A 21,069-nucleotide genomic window follows, 5' to 3' on the forward strand; every position below is an offset into this window, starting at 1 on the left:
GGCGAGTTCTTTCTTTCTTTCTTTTTTTTTTTAAGATTTTTTTTTTTATTATTTATAAGTACACTGTAGCTGTCTTCAGACACACCAGAAGAGGGCACCAGATCTCATTACAGATGGTTGTGAGCCACCATGTAGTTGCTGGGCTTTGAACTCAGGACCTCTGGAAGAGCAGTCAGTGCTCTTAACCACCGAGCCATCTCTCCAGCCCGAGTTCTTTCTCTTTAAAAATTTGTTAAGAGGCCGGAGAGACAGCTAGCTCAGTAGCAAAGAGCACATACCTGCTCTTCCTGAAGAGCTAACTTACTCAGTTCTCAGTATCTGGGTTGGGTAGCTTACAATCACTTGTAAATTCAGTTCTAAGGGATCCAACACCCTCTTCTGGCCTCCTGGGGCATCTGCATACACATAACATTCATCTTCATGCACACACATGTAAATATGTATGTATATGTATACATATATATGTATGTATGTGTATATATACATATATATGAAAATATATATGGAAAAATACATGTATATATGAAAAATATATATTTAGACAGGCTTTCTCTGTATAGCCCTGGCTATCCTGAAACTAGCTCTGTAGACCAGGCTAGCCGTGAATTCAGAGGTCTGCCTGCCTCTCTCCTGAATGCTGGGGTTAAAAGTGTGCCCTGTGGGCTGGAGAGATGGCTCAGTGGTTAAGAAGATCTTCCAGAGGTCCTGAGTTCAAATCCCAGCAACCACATGGTGGCTCACAACCATCTGTAATGGGATCTGATGTACTCTTCTGGTGTGTCTGAAGACAGAGACAGTGTACTTGTATATAATAAATAAATAAGTGAATTTTTAAAATGTGTGCACTGTGCCCAACTATATACTATATAGAGATAATTAAGAAATTATTTTTAGAGTGAGCTATGTGTAATGATTTCAAGATGTAGAATTACTGGGCCGATTTGTATAGATTTGTAATTCTAACTTGTAATTCTAACTTCTGTATTGCTCTGCATTATCAGGAGCAGAGTATGTAAAAATTTCTCATGGTTTAAAGGCTGTCACTTTCCTTGGTGCGCTTTGTCCCACGGGGGAAATGTATGCAACTAGTTTCTCCAAATGTTGCGAAGATTGCCCGTTGCTGCCTTCTCTCTCTGCTTCTAGAGAAAGCTTCACAGAGGCCCGCTCGATTTTCAACAGTTTATCCACCACTTCCGGTCGGTTCCCTCCGTGTTCACAGATGGACCAGAACCCTGGGCCTATGCCTTGGATGTGTTCCAAGAATACTCACGGTCTCACGCATAACAAAACGTCACACACGGATCAGGAACACAGGGTGGTGTCTGCTGATTGTGGAAGAATTAAACATCCGCACAGCCCAAATCTAGATTTCAGGTCCCTCCTTCCTTCTTTTACTCCTTCCATCGTTCGTTCTTTTTTTAAAAGCAGGATCTTACTCCATCACCCTGCCTGTCCCAGCTTGTAGCACTGAGGGGCTGTGACCTGGAAGGGTAAGGTGAGCTAAAGACCTTTTCTCACCGCAGCGGCTGTTGGCCCTGGTGTTTATCACAGCACATCATGATATCACTCTTCTCCCCAGACCCCTCATTTTTCACAAATCTCTTCCAATTTTCATATCTTTTTGTTTTTGCTGTTTTTCTGTAACCTACCAGGTCTAATCAGGGCATGCTCATGAATGGGGTGACATTGATTGGAGCACGGGCAAGTCACTAGTGGCTGTAACACTGAATTCAATGGCACCCTTTCTCAGGAACCAGGAACTGCCACTGGGCTCTCAGGGAGGAGGGTACAGGTTCACGAGCTCCTCCCTCCACCTTTAAAAAAATGTATTCTAGTTTTTCCTTTTTTATTGAGATAGGGTTTCCTGTGTATCCCTGGATGTTCTGGAACTCACTCTGTAAACCAGGCTGTCCTTGAACTCAGATCCACCTGCCCCTGCCTCCTGAGTGCTGGGATTAAAGGAGTGAGCCACCATCGTCTGGTATGGTGATTATTATTTTTATCTGTGACACTAGAGATGGAATCCAGAGCCTAGAGTCCAGGGCCTAGGGTATGCTAGGCAATTGTTCAAGCCCTGAGAACGTCCTGGTTCTTTTTTTCTTTGGTTCTTTTTTTCGGAGCTGGGGACCGAACCCAGGACCTTGCGCTTCCTAGGCAAGCGCTCTACCACTGAGCTAAATCCCCAACCCCGAGAACGTCCTGGTTCTTAATTTTTCTCCTTCCTTCCCGCTTTCTTCCTCATTTTCCTCCTCCTTATTTTGAACTAGGGGGTGAGTTTTTTTTTTTTTTTAAGATTTATTTATTTTTATTAATATGAGTACGCTGTAGTTATGTTCAGACACACCAGAAGAGGGCATCAGATCCCATTACAGATGGTTGTGAGCCACCATGTGGTTGCTGGGAATTGAACTCAGTCAGTGCTCTTAACCGTTAAGCCATTTCTCTAGCCCGGGGATGAGGTTTTGTTATGAGGAAGTAGGGAAGAGCACTGAGGCTCAGGGGGTTTACAAGGTCATGGCAGTCACAAGTTTGCAAGACTCCTCCTCTACAGTATATAAGCAGTAACCAGTTGCTGGAGAGAGGAGACTTTGAGGAGCTGCCAAAGAGGCAGCTTCTACGGGTCTTCATCAGTGCAGAGGAGGGTCTTTTGATGACACAACTGCCTTTAAACAGCCATGCTCCTGCAAGAAACCCCAATGAAGCTGGGCCGTTGTGATGGTTTGTATATGCTTGGCCCAGGGAGTGGCACCATTAGAAGGTGTGGCCTTTGATAGTTATGGACTCTAACCCTCTGAAACCATAAGCCCCTAACAGACGCTTTCTTCTATGAGTTGCCTTGGTTACCATGCCTTATCACAGCAATAGGAAAGTAACTAAGACACATACCATCCGTACTCAGTTAAATTTACTTATTTCACGTTTCTACATAACACTCATAACTTTTTTTTGTTAAAGATTTATTCATTTATTATATATAAGCACACTGTAGCTGTCTTCAGATACACCAGAAGAGGGCATCGGATCTCTTTACAGATGGTTGCGAGCCACCATGTGGTTGCTGGGAATTGAACTCAGGACCTCTGGAAGAGCAGTCGGGGCTCTTAACCGCTGAGCCATCTCTCCAGCCCCCACTCATAACTTTTTAATTTGTCTGACGAAAATGATAAGAATATATTGTAAAAAAGAATAAAGGTGTGACCCTGTTGGAGTAGGTGTGTCACTGTGGGTGTGGGCTTTTTTTTTTTTTTTTTTTTTTTGGTTTTTTTTTTTTGGAGCTGGGGACCGAACCCAGGGCCTTGCGCTTCCTAAGCAAGCGCTCTACCACTGAGCTAAATCCCCAACCCCGGGTGTGGGCTTTAAGACTACCATCTTAGCTGCCTGGAAGCCAGTATTCTGTTAGCATTCTTCAGATGAAGGTTTAGAACTCTCAGCATCTCCTGCACCATGCCTGCCTGGACACTGCCATGCTCCCACCTTGATGATAATGGACTGAACCTCTGAACCTGTAAGCCAGCCCCAGTTAAATGTTGTCCTTATAAGAGTTGCCTTGGTCATGGTGTCTGACCCATGTCACAGCAGTAAAACCCTAAGACAGCTGTGGTAGCACATACCTTTAAGCCCAGCACTGAAGACACAAAGACAGGTCAGTCTCTGAGTTCAAGGCCAGACTGGTCTACAGAGTTCCAGGATAGGCCGAGCTACGCAGAGAAACCCTGTCTCAAAGAAAACAAAACCAGAAATACAAGCAGCAGTAATAACAACACCCTGAAAAACAAATAAACAAGAAACCTTAATGAAGTAATCAATTCAACAAGGTAGATTGAGTGGAATCAATTTATCCATCAGTTTGTGTTACCATCATATCTCCCCAGAGAATGCCGCAGAGCCAGTTGCTAAATTCCCTTTACAAGAGACTTCTGGTTTCTTCACAAGAGATTCTTCCCTCCGGTTCTCAAGTAGTTGGAATTACAGGTGTGGACCACCATGCTGGTTAAGTTAAGATGCTGAGGTGACATTTGTAGTTCTGGGTTTGTAGTGAACTTCTTTGAGTCCTTGTCAGTAGGAGGGGTGACACACAGGAAATACATGTGATGATAGTGGCAGTGACTGTGTTTTGCAGCCAAGGCAAAAGAGGCCAAGGGCTCTTGGGAGTCAGTAGCAACAGGAAAAGAAGTACACACTGATTCTCTCCTAGACCCTCCAGGGGACTAATTCTTCCACACTGTGATTTCATTTTGCTTGAAACCACCTGATTTTGTTTATCACTCGTTAGAGCAGTGCCCAGAGAATAACACATTCCCCTTCCCTAGCCACCTCATGACTATTACCATGCCCTCTAAAACTTTTTATTTTCAAACTTCCCAGGGATGAGTATATACTACACTTATTTAGAGATGGGGTTTCACTATGTTGCCCAGGCTGGCCTTGAACTCCTCTGCTGAAGTGGTCTGCCTGCTTCTGCCTCACAGAGAATAACTGGTACTGTATGTGGGCACCACTGAACATGACTGCATTGTCAGTATCAAATATCTATTTATCTACCTATTAATTATCATTTATCATCTATCTAGCACCATCATTATCTATCATCTATCTTCTATCAATCATCTATTTATTGTCTATCAATCCATCACCTTTTACCTATCTCATGTACTCAGTGTATGTATGTAGGTATTCAAATTTGCATGCATACATACATGTGGAGACCACCGGTCAACTTAAATGTCTTTCTTAATTGTTCTTTACTCTGTTTTTATAATTTTTTTTTCCAGAGCTGAGGACCGAACCCAAGCGCTCTACCACTGAGCTAAATCCCCAACCCTTTACTCTGTTTTTAAATTTTTATTTATTTATTAGTTTTTTGAGACATTGTTTTTCTTTGTAGCGTGGACTGTCCTGGACCTGTATAAACTAGGCTAGTCTCCACCTCACAGAAATTTGTTTGTCTCTGACTTCTGAGCACTTGGATTAAAGATGTGCTACGCCAGGCCCCGGTATTGCCTTACTTTTGAGACAGACTGTCACTGAACTTGTAGCCCATCAGATTGGCCAGGGTGACTCACTAATGAGCTCTGGGGATTTGCCTCTCTCCTGTGCTCCTCGCCCGCCCCCCATGCCGAGGTGTCAGATCCTGCTGTGGCCAGCTTTCTCTTGGATGCTGGAGATCTCAACTCAGCTCTTCAAGCAAGCACTGACCGGACCACCTCCCCGGCTCTGAATTACAGATATATAGTGGAAGAAAACAAGCTCTCTGACAGGAAAGAGGGTGGAAACTGTAAAAACACAGCGTCTGGAGGAGATGGAGGCCACTAGAGTCTGGAGAGTTGGAGAGGTTTAAGGTTGCACCTAGGTTGGAGAAGCCTTAGAAACAGAAACAAAAGCCAAGTAAGCAAGATGGGGGCAAATCCTTTTTGCCATTTCCCAACCTTAACCTAGAATATTTCCATTATTTCTGTTTCTCGGGTGGGAGGGGAGTTGGGAGAACGAGGACAACGACAAGAAGACAAGATTGTCAGGAAAAAGGGAAGTGAGCTAAAGAAAGCAGGAATGCAGACTGAGAAGGAGAACACTCAGACTCAAGGTGGCTCCTGCTCTTGGGCTGGGCCTCTGGCCAGCCCGAGAGGGACCGTACACCTGGACTGGCTGGCTTTAAGTATTTAATTCCTTCCTTCGGACTCTCCAACTAATGAATATCCACTTTGATAACCTGTTCCCTACCCCCAGTGGAAAATTTCCCTGTAAAACATGAGTTTGGGTAAAGTTTTACTTCATTTAAAATAAGTAGCAGTGGTTAAAAGTATCTAGGAGTGAGAGATTAAACCAATTGTATTCAACATACTGGACCAAACGTTTGGCTTCCTGGATGTCAGCAGCTAGGAAGAAATCCACTCCTTAATGAGGAATTTTACCAACTAGGGATTGATATGCAAATGTATGCAAATGACAATTCCCCCTGGGGCCTCTTGAGACAGGGATTCGGTCTTAACAGGATTACCTCACTGGGCCAATTTAGTTGGGTAGAAAAGCCATTGCAAATGGGATTTTCATATTAATAAAAGCTGCTGTGGATTGAGTATCAGGTCTTGATGTATCTATTTATAACTCTCTTAACATGGCGGGGATTAAATAGCAGACAGAGCTTTGCAGTTGGAAATCAGGCTTGCTTTCAGTGCCAAGGCATTCAAAAGCCAGAATCTATCTTTCTTTCTCTCTCTCTCTCTCTCTCTTTCTTTCTTTCTTTCTTTCTTTCTTTCTTTCTTTCTTTCTTTCTTTCTGTTTGCTTTTTAAGACTGGGTCTCATTTAGCCCAGAGTGGGCTCAAATTCAATATGTAATCAAGGATAAACCGATCTTCCTGCCTCAACCTCCCCCATGCTGGAATTATAAGCGTGTGCTATCTGGTCCAGCCGAGAGTCAAATCTTAGACAAGATAATGCTCTCTCTTTACCACGAAAGGAGAATCACCAGTCACTCTAAAGGCTGTGTCCAAATAATGAAATAAAACATTAGTGTCTTAATTTTAATTGTAGGCCATTTACAGAGTACATGACAGGACTTTTCTGTTTGATTTTAGTTTATTTTTCCTCCACTCTGAGACAGGGTTTTTCTGTGTAGCCCTTGCTGTCTTGGAATTCACTGTGTGGATCAGACTGGCTTTGGCTTTGAACTCAGAGATCTGCCTGCCTCTGCCTCCTGAGTGCTGGGACTAAAGGTGTGCACCACCACTGCCAGGCTTACTTTTTCATTTAATTTGATTTTTTTTTTTGAGACAGGGTCTCACTTTTTGCCCTGAATATTCTGGAATTCATAGAGACCTACTTTCTTCTGTCTTCTGAGTGCTGGGTTAAAGGTGTGTTCTAACCTGCTTATTAAACAGAAAAAAAAAAAAAAGTCTAACATACTATGCCCGTGCCTATAATCTAGCACTCAGGAGGCCGAGGTATGAAGATTATTGTTAAGTTCTGTTCAGCCTGTGCTGCAAAACGTATTTACACGTCAGCCTAGGCTAGGACGAGTCTGTTTCAAAAAGATTTAAAAACGTTGTTTGGGAGATAAAACCTAGGGTCTTGTGCATGCTAAGGCTAGCCCAGTGTGGGTTTGTTTTTTTATTAGTAATTCATAGAATTTTCTTCGCTCTGAAAACAGCTCCAAAGACCAATGACGTTCTAATCCACATCCTGACCACATCCCTATATTTTTCCTTGGTGATACAGGCCCTTGACAGAGATGCTCTAACACTCCCATCGGCAAGCAGGTCCAGATGTCAACCCCTGCGCTCTGGACGGATCCTGAAAGAACTATGAACGGTCATCGCCCTTGGCTGAGTTCAGTCTCGGCTGAAGCTCTGACCCAGTGGGAAAACCGATTGCCCTTAACATAAAGATACTGTCCTCAGAAAAACATGGTCTCCTTAGCCTCGGGTCTCATGGCTTACTTGATCCCAAGTGCACTCTCTCCTTTAACAGGACCAAGAAATGCACACCGAAGTGGAAATAAGGAAAGCACCACTCTTGAAGTTAGCCTGACTGGGCTTGGGCAAGTGGGGGACATTGCCGGTCCTCCAGGAGTTTCACATCGTAGGAGAGGGTGCACTCCCAAGAGAGGTCAGAGCCACAGCTGCCTTAACCACTGGGACCCAAAGCCCCTTCAAGTCTCCCGGGTATTGACAAACAGCTTTCAGATGCTTTGAGACTATGGGTCCCAGCTCAAGGAAGTGTGGGTCCTCTGAGATGATCACAGGTGGGGAGAGGGCTGGAACAGTCTGTGTGATCTCCGGAGGCAGGGGCTCCGAACTTCTTCTTGCTATACTGTTTGCAGGGATTGCTATAGCTCAGATCAGTTTGCACAGCTCCAGCCTCAGGCGGTTCGCGGGAGTGCCTTGTTCTCCAAAAGGCTGAGCAGTGCCACACCTACCTACGAATTCAGCACGTCCAACCTCCCACCTTTTAGCTAGAGTTGGAGTTTATGCAGTTCCTTCAGATCTTCTATTTCTTCGGGGAGAAGCTGAGTCCCAGAAAGGCGAAGGAAGTGTCCTGGTCCCCACTGCAAGTCCACGACAGAGCAGACTGGAGCCTGAACCTCCAGACCTTATTAGCCCAGTGTATTTTTGAACTGGTAATAGTCTAACCATTATACATATTAATGGCATAGAGTGTAATAATACTTTGATACGCATAGATTGCATATTTAAATAAGGCTAAACCTATTTATCTCACAGTTATGAGTTCTTTATGGCGAAAACTTCCAGGTCCTTTTTTTTTTTTTCCAGCTTTTGAGTTCTGTAGCAGTGTTACTGACAGTCACCGCTCTGTGCAATGGCATGCAGGGTTTCCTGCTTTTCTCTGATTGTAGCTCAGTCCCTACTGATTGGTCTTTCCCATCCCTCACTCTATATCCCCCCAGCTCTGGTGATCACCATTCTACAGTCTTATTTATTTTTTATGCACATGAGTTCAGGGTCCAAGGAGGTAGGAAGCATCAGATCCATGGGAGCTGGAGTTACGGATGGTTGATGTACGTTCTGGGAACTCAGGTCCCCTGGAAGAACAGCACATAAGAATTTAATTACTGAACCATCTCTCCAGCGTGTCTACTCTAACAGGCTCTCAGACTTTATTAGGTCCCTACACCTAAGCACATCTGACGCCATGATAGAGGCGACATCACCAAGCACATAGGCAGCGATGCTTGACAAAACAGGAACAATGGATAAATCAATGTTGCCAGGATGTAGCTGGAAAGTCTCTAGATGTCCTTGTCAGACACGAGACAAAGCTCCCTCAGTACCTATGGCTCCTCCCAGCACTACTCACCCCGCCCCCTCCTCCAAACCTCTCCCTCCTAGGGGCGGGGCTTTGCTTTTTGCTTCCCTCCCCACAGCTTCTGATTTCTGTTTAACTCAGCCATTTTGGCTAAGAACTGTTTTGGTTCTTCACCTCTCTTTGCTCCTGGTTGTCGCTCTCGCTCTCGTGCCAGCTCTCGCATCTCATGGCCCAGTCCAGTTTGGACCTTTCCAGATGCCTCTGGCGTTCGGCGTTCTCTCTCTCTCTCTCTCTCTCTCTCTCTCTCTCTCTCTCTCTCTCTCTCTCTCTCTCTCTCTCATCTATAATAAAACCGGTCTCAACCGCACCGGCAGCCACATCCTCATTTTTATTCAGCACTAACCTCGTGTTTTGGCTTCTGTGGTTCTGTTTCTTGCTAACTGTTCTTGCCAACCGCAGTGTGTCGACCCAGGATATGTTTTTTTTTTTGTGCTTAAATGACCAAGAACAGTGAGATTTGGTGCCGCACGATTTGGGCAAGTTCCAGTGCAGCTGGTGAATTAAGCCTTTCTATTGGGCTTGTGCCCATGTGTCTTCTGTGGGAGGATCATGCAATATAGGTGGTTCCGTTCTAGATGATATTTTTTTTTCCAGCACTGGAGTTTCTAGTACCCTCCATGCTTCCACGGGGAGAGAATAGCTTTTCTTTCCTTGTCTCCTATTGACCTCACACTTACGATCTTTCCAACAGTGTCTTCTTATTGTTCCCTGAAAAACAGTGCCATAGGCTTGATGAACTGCCAGAGATTTGGTGTCTGTGGGCTTCGGGTTATTTTTATATGAAATTGTCTCAGGGAAACATGACAGCTGTTTAAGTGTGTTCCAACCACACAATGCTTTGGCGTTTCTAGGGCTAATAGGCTAGAGATGAGAAAAAGAAAGAGCATATTTGTTAATTATTATTTACACAATGCATTTTATGAGTCGACATAAATTATGTGTGGTTGACCTTTAATGAATATAGGCTTAATTAGATAATTTCATTGTGTTTAAAGACACAACATAATTATTTTCATATGCTCTTGTTTTTTTCCCCCATAAGTCTATGCATGCCTTTGCCGGCTGCTAAGGCCCACATGTATTACCTTCCCAGATAATTTCTTTTCAACTATTTTCTGGTTTGCGGTTTGCAGAAATCTGTTCTCACTGATGTATGGTACTACTAAATTGTTTAATTTCCTAGGATACACTACAGTGACTTTTGCTTTAATGGAGACCTGTATTTCCAAAAGACTTAAACTTCGTGACCTGACATGGGAATTTTTTCAGTAGCACCTTGTGGCTAGGCTCTTTATCATCTTAGGCAGTCACTGAGTGTAAGTGTGGAGGCAGCGAGGGTTCGGCCCTCTAGTGTTGGTTCATGGAAATGCAGGCTAATTTAGGACAAACCAGCTTGACTTGAATTGGGTCAGGGGTTCTTGCTACTCTTGAGGAGATGTGGAGTTTAGTTCCCAGAACCTATTTATTTTGTTTTTTTTTCTTCTCTCGTATGTTACATGGTTACATCCCAAATGCAGTTTCCTCTCCCTCCACTCTTCCCAGTCCTTCCCCTTCCGCTGACCCGGTCCCAACCCACTCCTCCTCTGATTCCCTTTAAAAACAAAACAAAACAAAACAAAACAAAATTAACAACAACAACAACAACAACAACAACAAAAACCAAACAAACAAAGTAGAGAAACTGAGCAGGACTCCTGTGGATATTAACCAAACACAGTATAACAAATTACAGCAGGACTAGGCACAAACCCTCATAAGGCTGGACGAGGCAACCCAGTAGGAGGAAAAGAGTCCCAAGAACAGGCAAAAGGGTCAGGACCGCCCCCTGCCCCCCACGCACAGTTAGGAGTCCCACAGGAACACTCACTTATACAATCATAGCATAAGAGGACCTAGCTGAGACCCATACCGGGTCTGTGATTGCTGCTTCAGTCTCTGTGGTGCTCCACAAGCCCTGTTCTCCGGGGATTCTCCACCCCTCTGGCTCCCGCGATCCTTTCCCCTCTTCTGTGGGGTTCCCCTTGCTCTCCCTAGTGTTTGACTCTAAGTCTTTGTGTGTGTTCCCATCAGTTGCTGGATGATGCTTCTCTGATGACGGCTGGGCTAGACACGGATCAATGAGTATAGCAGAATACCATTAGGAATCATCATTTTATTGACTTTTTTTTTCCAGTCCTGTTTGGTTTTATTCTGGGTCTCTGGGCTGTCCAGCCTCTGGTTCCTGGCCATCCAGGTAATGTCAGATGTGGGCTCCCTCTCGTGGCGGGGGCATCAAGTTGGACCAGTCATTGTTTGGCCACTCCCACAAGTTCTGTGCCACCATTACCCCAGCACATCTTGGAGGCTGGTTTCCCGTACTTATCTAGGGAGACTTACAACTGCCTGTGACTCCAGTTCCAGGAGACGGGATGCTTGCTTCTGGCCTCTGTAGAGACCAGGCACAAACATGGCTTACATGCATGCAGGTACTCACATACACATACAATTAAAAACCAATCACTCATCACTCACTCACTCCTCACTCACTCACTCACTCACTCATCACTCACTCACTCATCACTCACTCACTCATCAACCACTCATCACTCACTCACTCACTCATCATCACTCACTCATCACTTACTCACTCACTCATCACTCACTCACTCACTCACTCATCACTCACTCATCACTCACTCATCACTCACTCACTCACTCATCATCACTCACTCATCACTTACTCACTCACTCACTCATCACTCACTCACTCACTCACTCATCACTCACTCACTCATCAACCACTCATCACTCACTCATCAACCACTCATCACTCACTCACTCACTCACTCACTCATCACTCACTCACTCACTCACTCACTCATCACTCACTCACTCATCACTCACTCACTCACTCATCACTCACTCACTCATCAACCACTCATCACTCACTCACTCACTCACTCATCACTCACTCACTCACTCATCATTCACTCACTCATCACTCACTCACTCATCACTCACTCACTCACTCACTCATCACTCACTCACTCACTCATCAACCACTCATCACTCACTCACTCACTCATCACTCACTCACTCACTCATCACTCACTCACTCACTCATCACTCACTCACTCATCACTCACTCACTCATCAACCACTCATCACTCACTCACTCATCACTCACTCATCACTCACTCACTCACTCACTCACTCATCACTCACTCACTCACTCATCACTCACTCACTCACTCACTCACTCACTCATCACTCACTCACTCATCACTCACTCACTCATCACTCACTCATCACTCACTCACTCACTCACTCACTCACTCACTCACTCACTCATCACTCACTCATCACTCACTCTCACTCAATCAAAGTAGAGGACTGTGTTCCATAAGTCCAGGCTGGGAAGTCTGACAGGAGGAGGGTGGAGGATGATCTGGCCAGACTCCGGAGGTTCCTCTCTTGAAGACTTTGAAAATGTTCAGGGCACTGTGAGACTCATTCTTGATAAGATAGTGATTTTTAGTACTTCAAAAAGAAAAGCTCTCTCTCTCTCCTCTCTCTCTCTCTCTCTCTCTCTCTCTCTCTCTCTCTCTCTCTCTCTCTCTTCTTCTCTGTCCCTCTCTTTTCTCTCTACATGTTCCCAGGTGGCCTCTTCCCTTCTTTCTCCTCTCTGTTCTTCTCTGTCCCCTCTCTTTCTCTGCCTCTCCTTCTTTCTCAGTACCCCTTGTCATGCCCCAGAGTAAACTTCATTTAAAAAAAGAAAAGCTGGGAAATGCGAACTTAGGCTGTTACACAACTGCTGGGGTCTGTTCTCGCCGCCCGCCCGCCCGGCAGTCTGTCAGCAGCGTCGCCGCCTCCTCAGCTGTCCCGGGGAGTCTTGGGCCCTTGGTTGCTGTCGCCGTCTGTTCTGTTCGTGCCTCTCAGGAGCTCCGTCCGCCTGTTCAGGCCGCCCCGACCGTCCGTCCGCCTCTCTTCCCCGCGCTGCCTCTGAGCCCGCAGCGGGGACCATCTCCACAACTCCCAGATCGAAGCGGATTTCCGATTGAATGATTCTCATAAACACAAAGATAAACACAAAGATCGAGAACACCGGCATAAGGAGCACAAGAAGGATAAGGATAAGGACCGGGAAAAGTCTAAACATAGCAACAGTGAACATAAAGATTCTGAAAAGAAACACAAAGAGAAAGAGAAAACCAAACACAAAGATGGAAACTCAGACAAACATAAAGACAAACATAAAGACAGAGACAAGGAAAAACGAAAGGAGGAAAAGATTAGAGCTGCTGGGGATGCAAAAATAAAGAAGGAGAAGGAAAATGGCTTCTCTAGTCCACCACGAATTAAAGACGAGCCTGAAGATGATGGCTATTTTGCTCCTCCAAAAGAGGATATAAAGCCACTGAAGAGGCCTCGGGATGAAGATGATGCTGATTATAAGCCTAAGAAAATTAAGACAGAAGATATCAAGAAGGAGAAGGAACGAAAACTAGAAGAAGAAGAGGATGGCAAACTTAAAAAGCCCAAGAATAAAGATAAAGATAAAAAGGTTGCTGAGCCAGATAATAATAAGAAGAAGGCGAAAAAGGAAGAGGAGCAGAAGTGGAAATGGTGGGAAGAAGAACGCTATCCAGAAGGCATCAAGTGGAAATTCCTAGAACATAAAGGGCCTGTTTTCGCTCCACCGTATGAGCCTCTGCCAGAGGGTGTCAAGTTTTACTATGATGGTAAAGTTATGAAGCTGAGTCCCAAAGCAGAAGAAGTAGCTACATTCTTTGCAAAAATGCTTGACCATGAATATACTACTAAGGAAATATTCAGGAAAAATTTCTTTAAAGACTGGAGAAAGGAAATGACTAATGATGAAAAAAATACGATTACCAACCTAAGCAAATGCGACTTTACACAGATGAGCCAGTATTTCAAAGCTCAATCAGAAGCTCGGAAACAGATGAGTGTAGTGCCATATTGGATTTGGGCCTGGCCGCTTTGTAACTGCATGGCCACAGTAAAAGTCATGGGATTGTTGGACAGAGGCCTCTCCCATGTATTTACGGCACAGGAAGAAAAGACCAAGTAGTAAACACCCGATATCTCCACTGCATGACCTCTGCTGAGCCCGGCTGATGCATGTGGAACTGACACACCTGGACCACACCTGGGTGGTGGTCAATTTACTTCTGCCTTTTACTTCCTCAGCCTTTATCCTTGAGATTTAGGCTGGTCTTCTGGGATTTCTCCCTAATTAATTCAGGTCTCGTAGTTGGTCTTTTGTTACCTAAGTCACGAGCCAGGTAGTCACGAGCCAGGGTTTCCCACTGTGCTTCCCAGTTATTTTCTACCTGGAGACTTGGGTATATAAGTGGTGAATAAAGCTACAGGAGACTCTCACTATTCCTCTCACTCTCACTCTTCTTCCTCACTCTCACTCTTCCCTCCGCTCTCCATTTTCTCTCTCTCTCTCTCTCTCTCTCTCTCTCTCTCTCTCTCTCTCTCCCTCTCCCTCTCCCTCTCCCTCTCCCTCTCCTGGCTTGACACGATAACCCGTGTGTGTGTGTGTGTGTGTGTGTGTGTGTGTGTGTGTGTGTGTGTGTGTGTGTGTTTCTTTCATCCCGTAGGCTTTCGCCCGATTCTCGGTACCAGGTCGGTGCTGGCACCGACAAATGGAGGTCCCACGGAGATCGGAGAAGAAAGGGGGTACCACTGAAAGACCCCAGCTTAGCAGCAGTAACGCCATTTTGCAAGGCTATATTTAAGATGACTGGTTCAGAGAAAGGTTAGAACACTGAGTACACAGCGGCTGCCAAACAAGATGTGTTTGGTTGAAGGCCTGGCAACAGGAGGACTGCCGTTGAGCACCTGACAATGAGAAAAGCCCCGGGAGAGGTCCCACACCCTGGTGGGGGGCCGAGTCAGCCGTTATGTTCCAAGAAGGTAGCTAAGAAACTTGCCCCCAGGCTGAACCCTTGGGGGGCCGAGTCAGTCCTTATGTTTCAGGAAGGTAGCTAGGAAACTTGCCCCCGGGCTAAACCCTTGCCATATTAGAATCCACCAATTATATCCCTGTAACCATGCATCTGCTTCTGTATGCTTGCTTCTGCTCCCCAAAATCCTATAAAAGCCCATCCTTGGTTCCGTGGGGCGCGCCAGTCCCCCCAGTGACTGAAGCGCCCGCAGGTGCCTGTGCCTGTGTATCCCGACAATAAACCAAATCCTCTTGCTGATTGCATCCTGTGGTGTCTCGGTCTGGTCTTTGGAGTTAGAGGGTCTCCATCCCGAGGGAAAGTTCTCCCTGAGAGCTTTTCACCACCTACGGGACGTCCCTGGAGCCCGGCCGGCATAGGAGGAGAAGGGACGGATTGGACGTAAGATGGGTCAGGAAAGGCCTGGATGATTTGGGCTAGCCTGAGTAAAACTTGTCATAAAAAAGGGACAAGGTAACGGTAAAGTGTTTTTGCATATGTGTTCTGTTAGAGTTATATTTTAGTCTTTGGACCCTAGCTAGAGATAGTTTACACCCTAGACATGAGAGAGAATGGGTTGGGGAAAAACAGTCCTCCCAGACTCTCCGCGGTTGCTTTGGAGAAAGAAAAACCTTTTCAGAGCTCTCCTAGGAACAGAGGGAAAGCAGGAGACGTCCTGCCTCTCTGCTGGCTCCTATTGGAGAAATGCTTATTTCTGGTTCTGGGTTCCATAGGTAGGATATGTGGGTCCCTTCGGTGGGACACCTTCTAGTTTTTCCCTCTATGTCTATTGTTTGTCCTTGGTGCACCAAGCTGTCCATGTCTGTCAGTTTATGTCTGTGGTTTTTGTTTCTCGTTGTTTAAATGTTTTGTGTTTCATGTTTAAAAGAAAAGGTTAAAATTTTAAATGCTGGTTGATTCACCCATTGATGTAGTTTTAACTCCTTTCAAAAAAGGTACAAATAAATAAAAAGTTTCAATTGGCTTTTGGAGCCTACATCTGTAGCTAGAAGCCTAAATCTGCTGGGCAAGCTCCCCAGGGGGCTGGCTAAATGTTTACACTAGCCAATCTTAAAGGAGCCAGCAGCTCCTCAGCTTCTATGTTAAGGGAGCGGATGGCTGTTTCTCTTAGAAAAATCCCTGACTTATTAGACTTAGCAGGTGACAAGGTGCTTCTCTTAAAATCATAGCTAGAAAAGTAAAAATGGTGCTTGGTCTAAATATTAAAGATAGGTGTAGCCACTTCAATTTTGTTTCTGATTGGTTTTAAATGTATAAATATGCTCTACATGCCTTGGTTATGGACTATTGGCTTTTAGGTTATTGGATATGGTTAAAAAGGTATAATATTGGTAACAGAAAGTTGACATAAAGCTGGTAATTTAGATAGAGTCATTCTGGACAACATGTGGCATGAGCCAACCTAGGGAAACAGGTCTAAATTGAGATAATATTTTTATGGAATTCGTACTCTAGAAACCAGGCTTCTAAAAGAATTTAGGGCAATGTCTCTTTGTTGAGGTATTAGAGACCGCACCATTGTGCGTTCATATGTAGGAATTGGCAGTCAAACTTAGTAGCATGAAGGATAGACTCGGTGTTTTGGAGACTGGATTTTGGAGACTAGTTTGTTAGAGGTTAAGTTTTGCTTTCCATAGTTCTGGTTTGCCCTGAAGTTATCTGTATTTTAATGCTAATTCCACTGCCCCAAGGACAGCTGCCTAGTCACTACTCAGAACTCAGGTGACCTTGTGGTTGTGCTCTGGTGTTACAAGGAGAATTTAAGGATTGTGATTAAGGATTGCCAGTGTTACATTGAGTAACTCAAACTTATTTATAATTGAGAAAAAATCAAACAGGTAGAGATTGTTACAAGATTTACGAAGGATTAATGAGGTTTTAGAACTTGTGAGAGCATTATAGCCTGTTTGCTTACTTCAACCGCCATTCAAGATAGAGTTAGAGGATTGCTAACAGCCTTGTATTATGTAATTTTGTTACTTCTTCATTGTAAGAAGTTAGAACTTAAATCTTTCAATGTATATGGAAATTTTTACTACAAACCTTTGCTCTCAAAATGAGCTTTAATATTTGGGGAGTAGCTGTTACACTACTCCAGAAAAGAATATTTGAAGCTAATTTTAAGCTTCTAAGGATATGTTAATTGCCAAAGTACCTCACCTTACCAGAGGACTTAACTTTGTTATCCTCATTGGAGATAAAGCTTCAGTTTTGTTAATACAGAATTGTAGGCTAGAGTCATGGAAGTATTTTATGGAGTTGATAACACACCCTCACGAAAAGAGGAAGACTCCATTTGCTTACTTTCAACTCCCAGCTTCACCCTGCCAGCTCAGAGATTTCTAGTAAGACTGAATCTGGACAATATTTACAAGATTTGACATTTCTAATTAATGCTTATGTTTAGGTAAATAAAGTTTGTGAGGTGCTAGAAAAATGGCTTAGTGGTTAAGAGCACTAAATACTGTTCCTTTATAGGACATTTAAGAACTCAAACTGGATTGCCTGGGCTCCTTAACAAGGGAGGACAAGATTCCAGACAGATTATAGGCCTTACATAAGAACAATTAGTCAAAAAAAAGATCTCATTCTTTATATATCCAATACAATTATGCTAGAGACAATAATTTGATATACAAGTCAATTTATAAATACAAGTGCTCAGTGTCCTCAATTTAATCCTCGAGGACTTACCTTAATAAATAATATCTTTACTATATCTTTATAAATAAAAAGGGGGAGTTATCCCTGTATGCTAAATAATGCTCCTTTTATTTCAATTTTAAAATTTGGATGCCAAGGTTTATGGCACCCTACAACTAGGCATACTTCTGCCTAGGTGAAATAGAAAGACCCACATATTGGCATGATCCTGTCCAGGTATTTTACATGGGGAAGAGGGAATGTTTGTTTTTTCTACAGAATGCTACAGGAGTGTGCCAGCTGCCTGAGAGTCTGGTGAGCCATGTTGATCCTGGGAGCATGAAGATTCAGCTCTCGTGGTTCTGGTTCCTGGAGTCATTCCTGTGCCCTTAGAGGAAGACGGAGGATTCCCCCTCATCTTTTGTCATCACAGAAATTCTGGCATTGCTGCAGTCAGTGTGTCCTGTCCCACCGAGGCCTGCCCTCCGACCCTCTGTGCACTGTTGCTTGGTGGAAGCTGCTGTGGACTGGGGAACTCTGCCCTGGTTCTGCAGATCTCAGACATGGTTCCATTGTCTGCTGGTTGTTCGAGAGAAGAATGACCGATCCTGAACTGTCCTGGGAAAGACCTTGGCATTTTCGCTGCTATTGTAGCAGCCATTTCTGCTGCAGCCATTGTGTCTGCAGTGTCTGGAGTTACCCTCCCCCAATCTATTGTTAGGCAAGCACAGTGGGTGAACTTTCTGGAGTAGTTGCTAACAATTGGGAATTCTAAATTTCACTATAGGAGCGGCTTGACTACGGCCCTTGGTGGTAGCAGCTGAGGAGAACCAGATGAGGTGCCCACTACTTATTGGGAGAGGCTCAACTTCCACAATCTCTTAAATTAATGCCATCTGGCCTCTGCTCCTTCGCCCCTGGGCTCAAGTAAGAGGAATGAGAAGATGACCTGATGCAGCTATTCTCAGCGACGGGCAACTTCCTCTGACCCTTGACCAATCTAAGACAGGAACCTTGGGGGCGACAAGGTGATCCTATGACAGATAAGGCTGGGGTTCGAGAGGTCGATCCTAAGACAGAGGTGGCTACACCCCGTTTAAACGTACGGGCCGGTCAAATGCTCCTCTGCCCAGTTTCTCCCCCAATAAACACACGTATAGCCCAGAACGGTGTGTTACAGCATAAGTTCACTTCTGGCCATTGGGGTGCAGTACTAACTGCAAGAGTGGCTCGCCATGGCCGAGCTGGGCACTCTGTGAGGCATGTCTGATTTCTCTCAGACCACTACTTCCACCTAATGGTTTTTTATAAAAGAATAACGGGGGAGATGTAGTGCCATATTGGATTTGGGCCTGGCCGCTTTGTAACTGCATGGCCACAGTTAAAGTCATGGGATTGTTGGACAGAGGCCTCTCCCATGTATTTACGGCACAGGAAGAAAAGACCAAGTAGTAAACACCCGATATCTCCACTGCATGACCTCTGCTGAGCCCGGCTGATGCATGTGGAACTGACACACCTGGACCACACCTGGGTGGTGGTCAATTTACTTCTGCCTTTTACTTCCTCAGCCTTTATCCTTGAGATTTAGGCTGGTCTTCTGGGATTTCTCCCTAATTAATTCAGGTCTCGTAGTTGGTCTTTTGTTACCTAAGTCACGAGCCAGGTAGTCACGAGCCAGGGTTTCCCACTGTGCTTCCCAGTTATTTTCTACCTGGAGACTTGGGTATATAAGTGGTGAATAAAGCTACAGGAGACTCTCACTATTCCTCTCACTCTCACTCTTCTTCCTCACTCTCACTCTTCCCTCCGCTCTCCATTCTCTCTCTCTCTCTCTCTCTCTCTCTCTCTCTCTCTCTCTCTCTCTCTCTCTTCCTCTCCTGGCTTGACACGATAACCTGTGTGTGTGTGTGTGTGTTTCTTTCATCCCGTAGGCTTTCGCCCGATTCTCGGTACCAGGTCGGTGCTGGCACCGACAGATGAGCAAGGAAGAAAAATTGAAAATCAAAGAAGAAAATGAAAAATTATTGAAAGAATATGGCTTTTGTGTAATGGATAATCATAAAGAGAGGATTGCCAACTTCAAGATAGAGCCTCCAGGGCTCTTCCGAGGCCGTGGCAACCACCCCAAGATGGGTATGCTGAAGAGAAGGATCATGCCTGAGGACATCATCATCAACTGTAGCAAAGATGCCAAGGTTCCTTCCCCTCCTCCTGGACATAAATGGAAGGAAGTTCGACATGATAACAAGGTTACTTGGCTGGTCTCCTGGACAGAGAATATCCAAGGTTCTATCAAATATATCATGCTGAATCCCAGTTCACGAATCAAGGGTGAGAAAGACTGGCAGAAGTATGAGACTGCTCGGCGACTGAAGAAGTGTGTGGACAAGATCCGAAATCAGTATCGGGAAGACTGGAAGTCCAAAGAAATGAAAGTTCGGCAGAGAGCTGTAGCACTGTACTTCATTGATAAGCTTGCTCTGAGAGCAGGCAATGAGAAGGAAGAAGGAGAGACAGCAGACACTGTGGGTTGCTGTTCACTTAGAGTGGAACACATCAATCTACACCCAGAATTGGATGGTCACGTGGTGGAGTTTGACTTTCCTGGGAAGGACTCAATCAGATACTATAACAAAGTCCCAGTTGAGAAACGAGTTTTTAAAAACTTACAACCATTTATGGAGAACAAGCAGCCTGAGGATGATCTTTTTGATCGACTTAATACTGGTATTCTAAATAAGCATCTTCAAGGTCTCATGGAGGGCTTGACTGCCAAGGTGTTCCGTACCTACAATGCCTCCATCACGCTGCAGCAGCAGCTTAAAGAGCTCACAGCCCCTGATGAGAATGTACCAGCAGATTCTATCTTATAACCGTGCCAATCGCGCTGTTGCAATTCTTTGTAACCACCAGAGGGCGCCACCAAAGACCTTTGAGAAGTCAATGATGAACTTGGCAGTCTAAGATTGATGCCAAGAAAGATCAGCTAGCAGATGCTCGAAAGGACCTGAAAAGCGCTAAGGCTGATGCCAAAGTCATGAAGGATGCAAAGACCAAGAAGGTAGTAGTCAAAAAAGAAGGCTGTACAGAGATTAGAAGAGCAGCTGATGAAGCTGGAGGTTCAAGCCACAGACCGAGAGGAGAACAAACAAATTGCCTTGGGGACCTCCAAACTCAATTACCTGGACCCTAGGATCACAGTGGCTTGGTGCAAAAAATGGGGGGTCCCAATCGAGAAGATTTACAACAAAACCCAGAGAGAGAAGTTTGCTTGGGCCATTGATATGACTGATGAGGACTACGAGTTTTGACCAGTCTCGGCAGGGGTTCTGTGAAAGGAACAGTGTGGTTTGGGGAAGATGGATAAACTGAGCCTCACTTGCCCTCACACTGGAGGGAGAGGCCACAAGTCTTAACAAACCAACATCTTTGCAAAAAGATAGACCTGGAGATATTATAAGGGAGAGCTGAGCCAGTTGTCCTATGGACAACTTATTTAAAAATATTTCAGATGTCAAAAAAAAAAAAAAAAAAGAAAAGCTTCAAAACTAAGATACTTGAGTGTAAAATATGCAATCTAAGAACAAACTGTCATACTCACTTGTATAATTGGATTTTAGTGTT

The 21,069-nt window shown here is 44.7% G+C and overlaps 1 pseudogene across 1 annotated transcript; it reads left to right on the top strand.

Moving 5' to 3' along the window:
- The first annotated feature begins 12,544 nt into the window (after positions 1-12,544).
- On the top strand, positions 12,545-20,839 carry Top1-ps1 (DNA topoisomerase 1, pseudogene 1; annotated as a pseudogene). Its single transcript, XR_015648749.1, has 3 exons — positions 12,545-12,554; positions 12,808-13,775; positions 19,431-20,839. The product of XR_015648749.1 is annotated as a DNA topoisomerase 1, pseudogene 1, transcript variant X2 (transcript).
- The last annotated feature ends 230 nt before the right edge of the window (positions 20,840-21,069 follow it).

The sequence above is a fragment of the Rattus norvegicus genome, chromosome 1 (genome assembly GCF_021556685.1).
Source record: "Rattus norvegicus strain SHRSP/BbbUtx chromosome 1, alternate assembly SHRSP_T2T, whole genome shotgun sequence".
Classification (NCBI taxonomy): domain Eukaryota; kingdom Metazoa; phylum Chordata; class Mammalia; order Rodentia; family Muridae; genus Rattus; species Rattus norvegicus.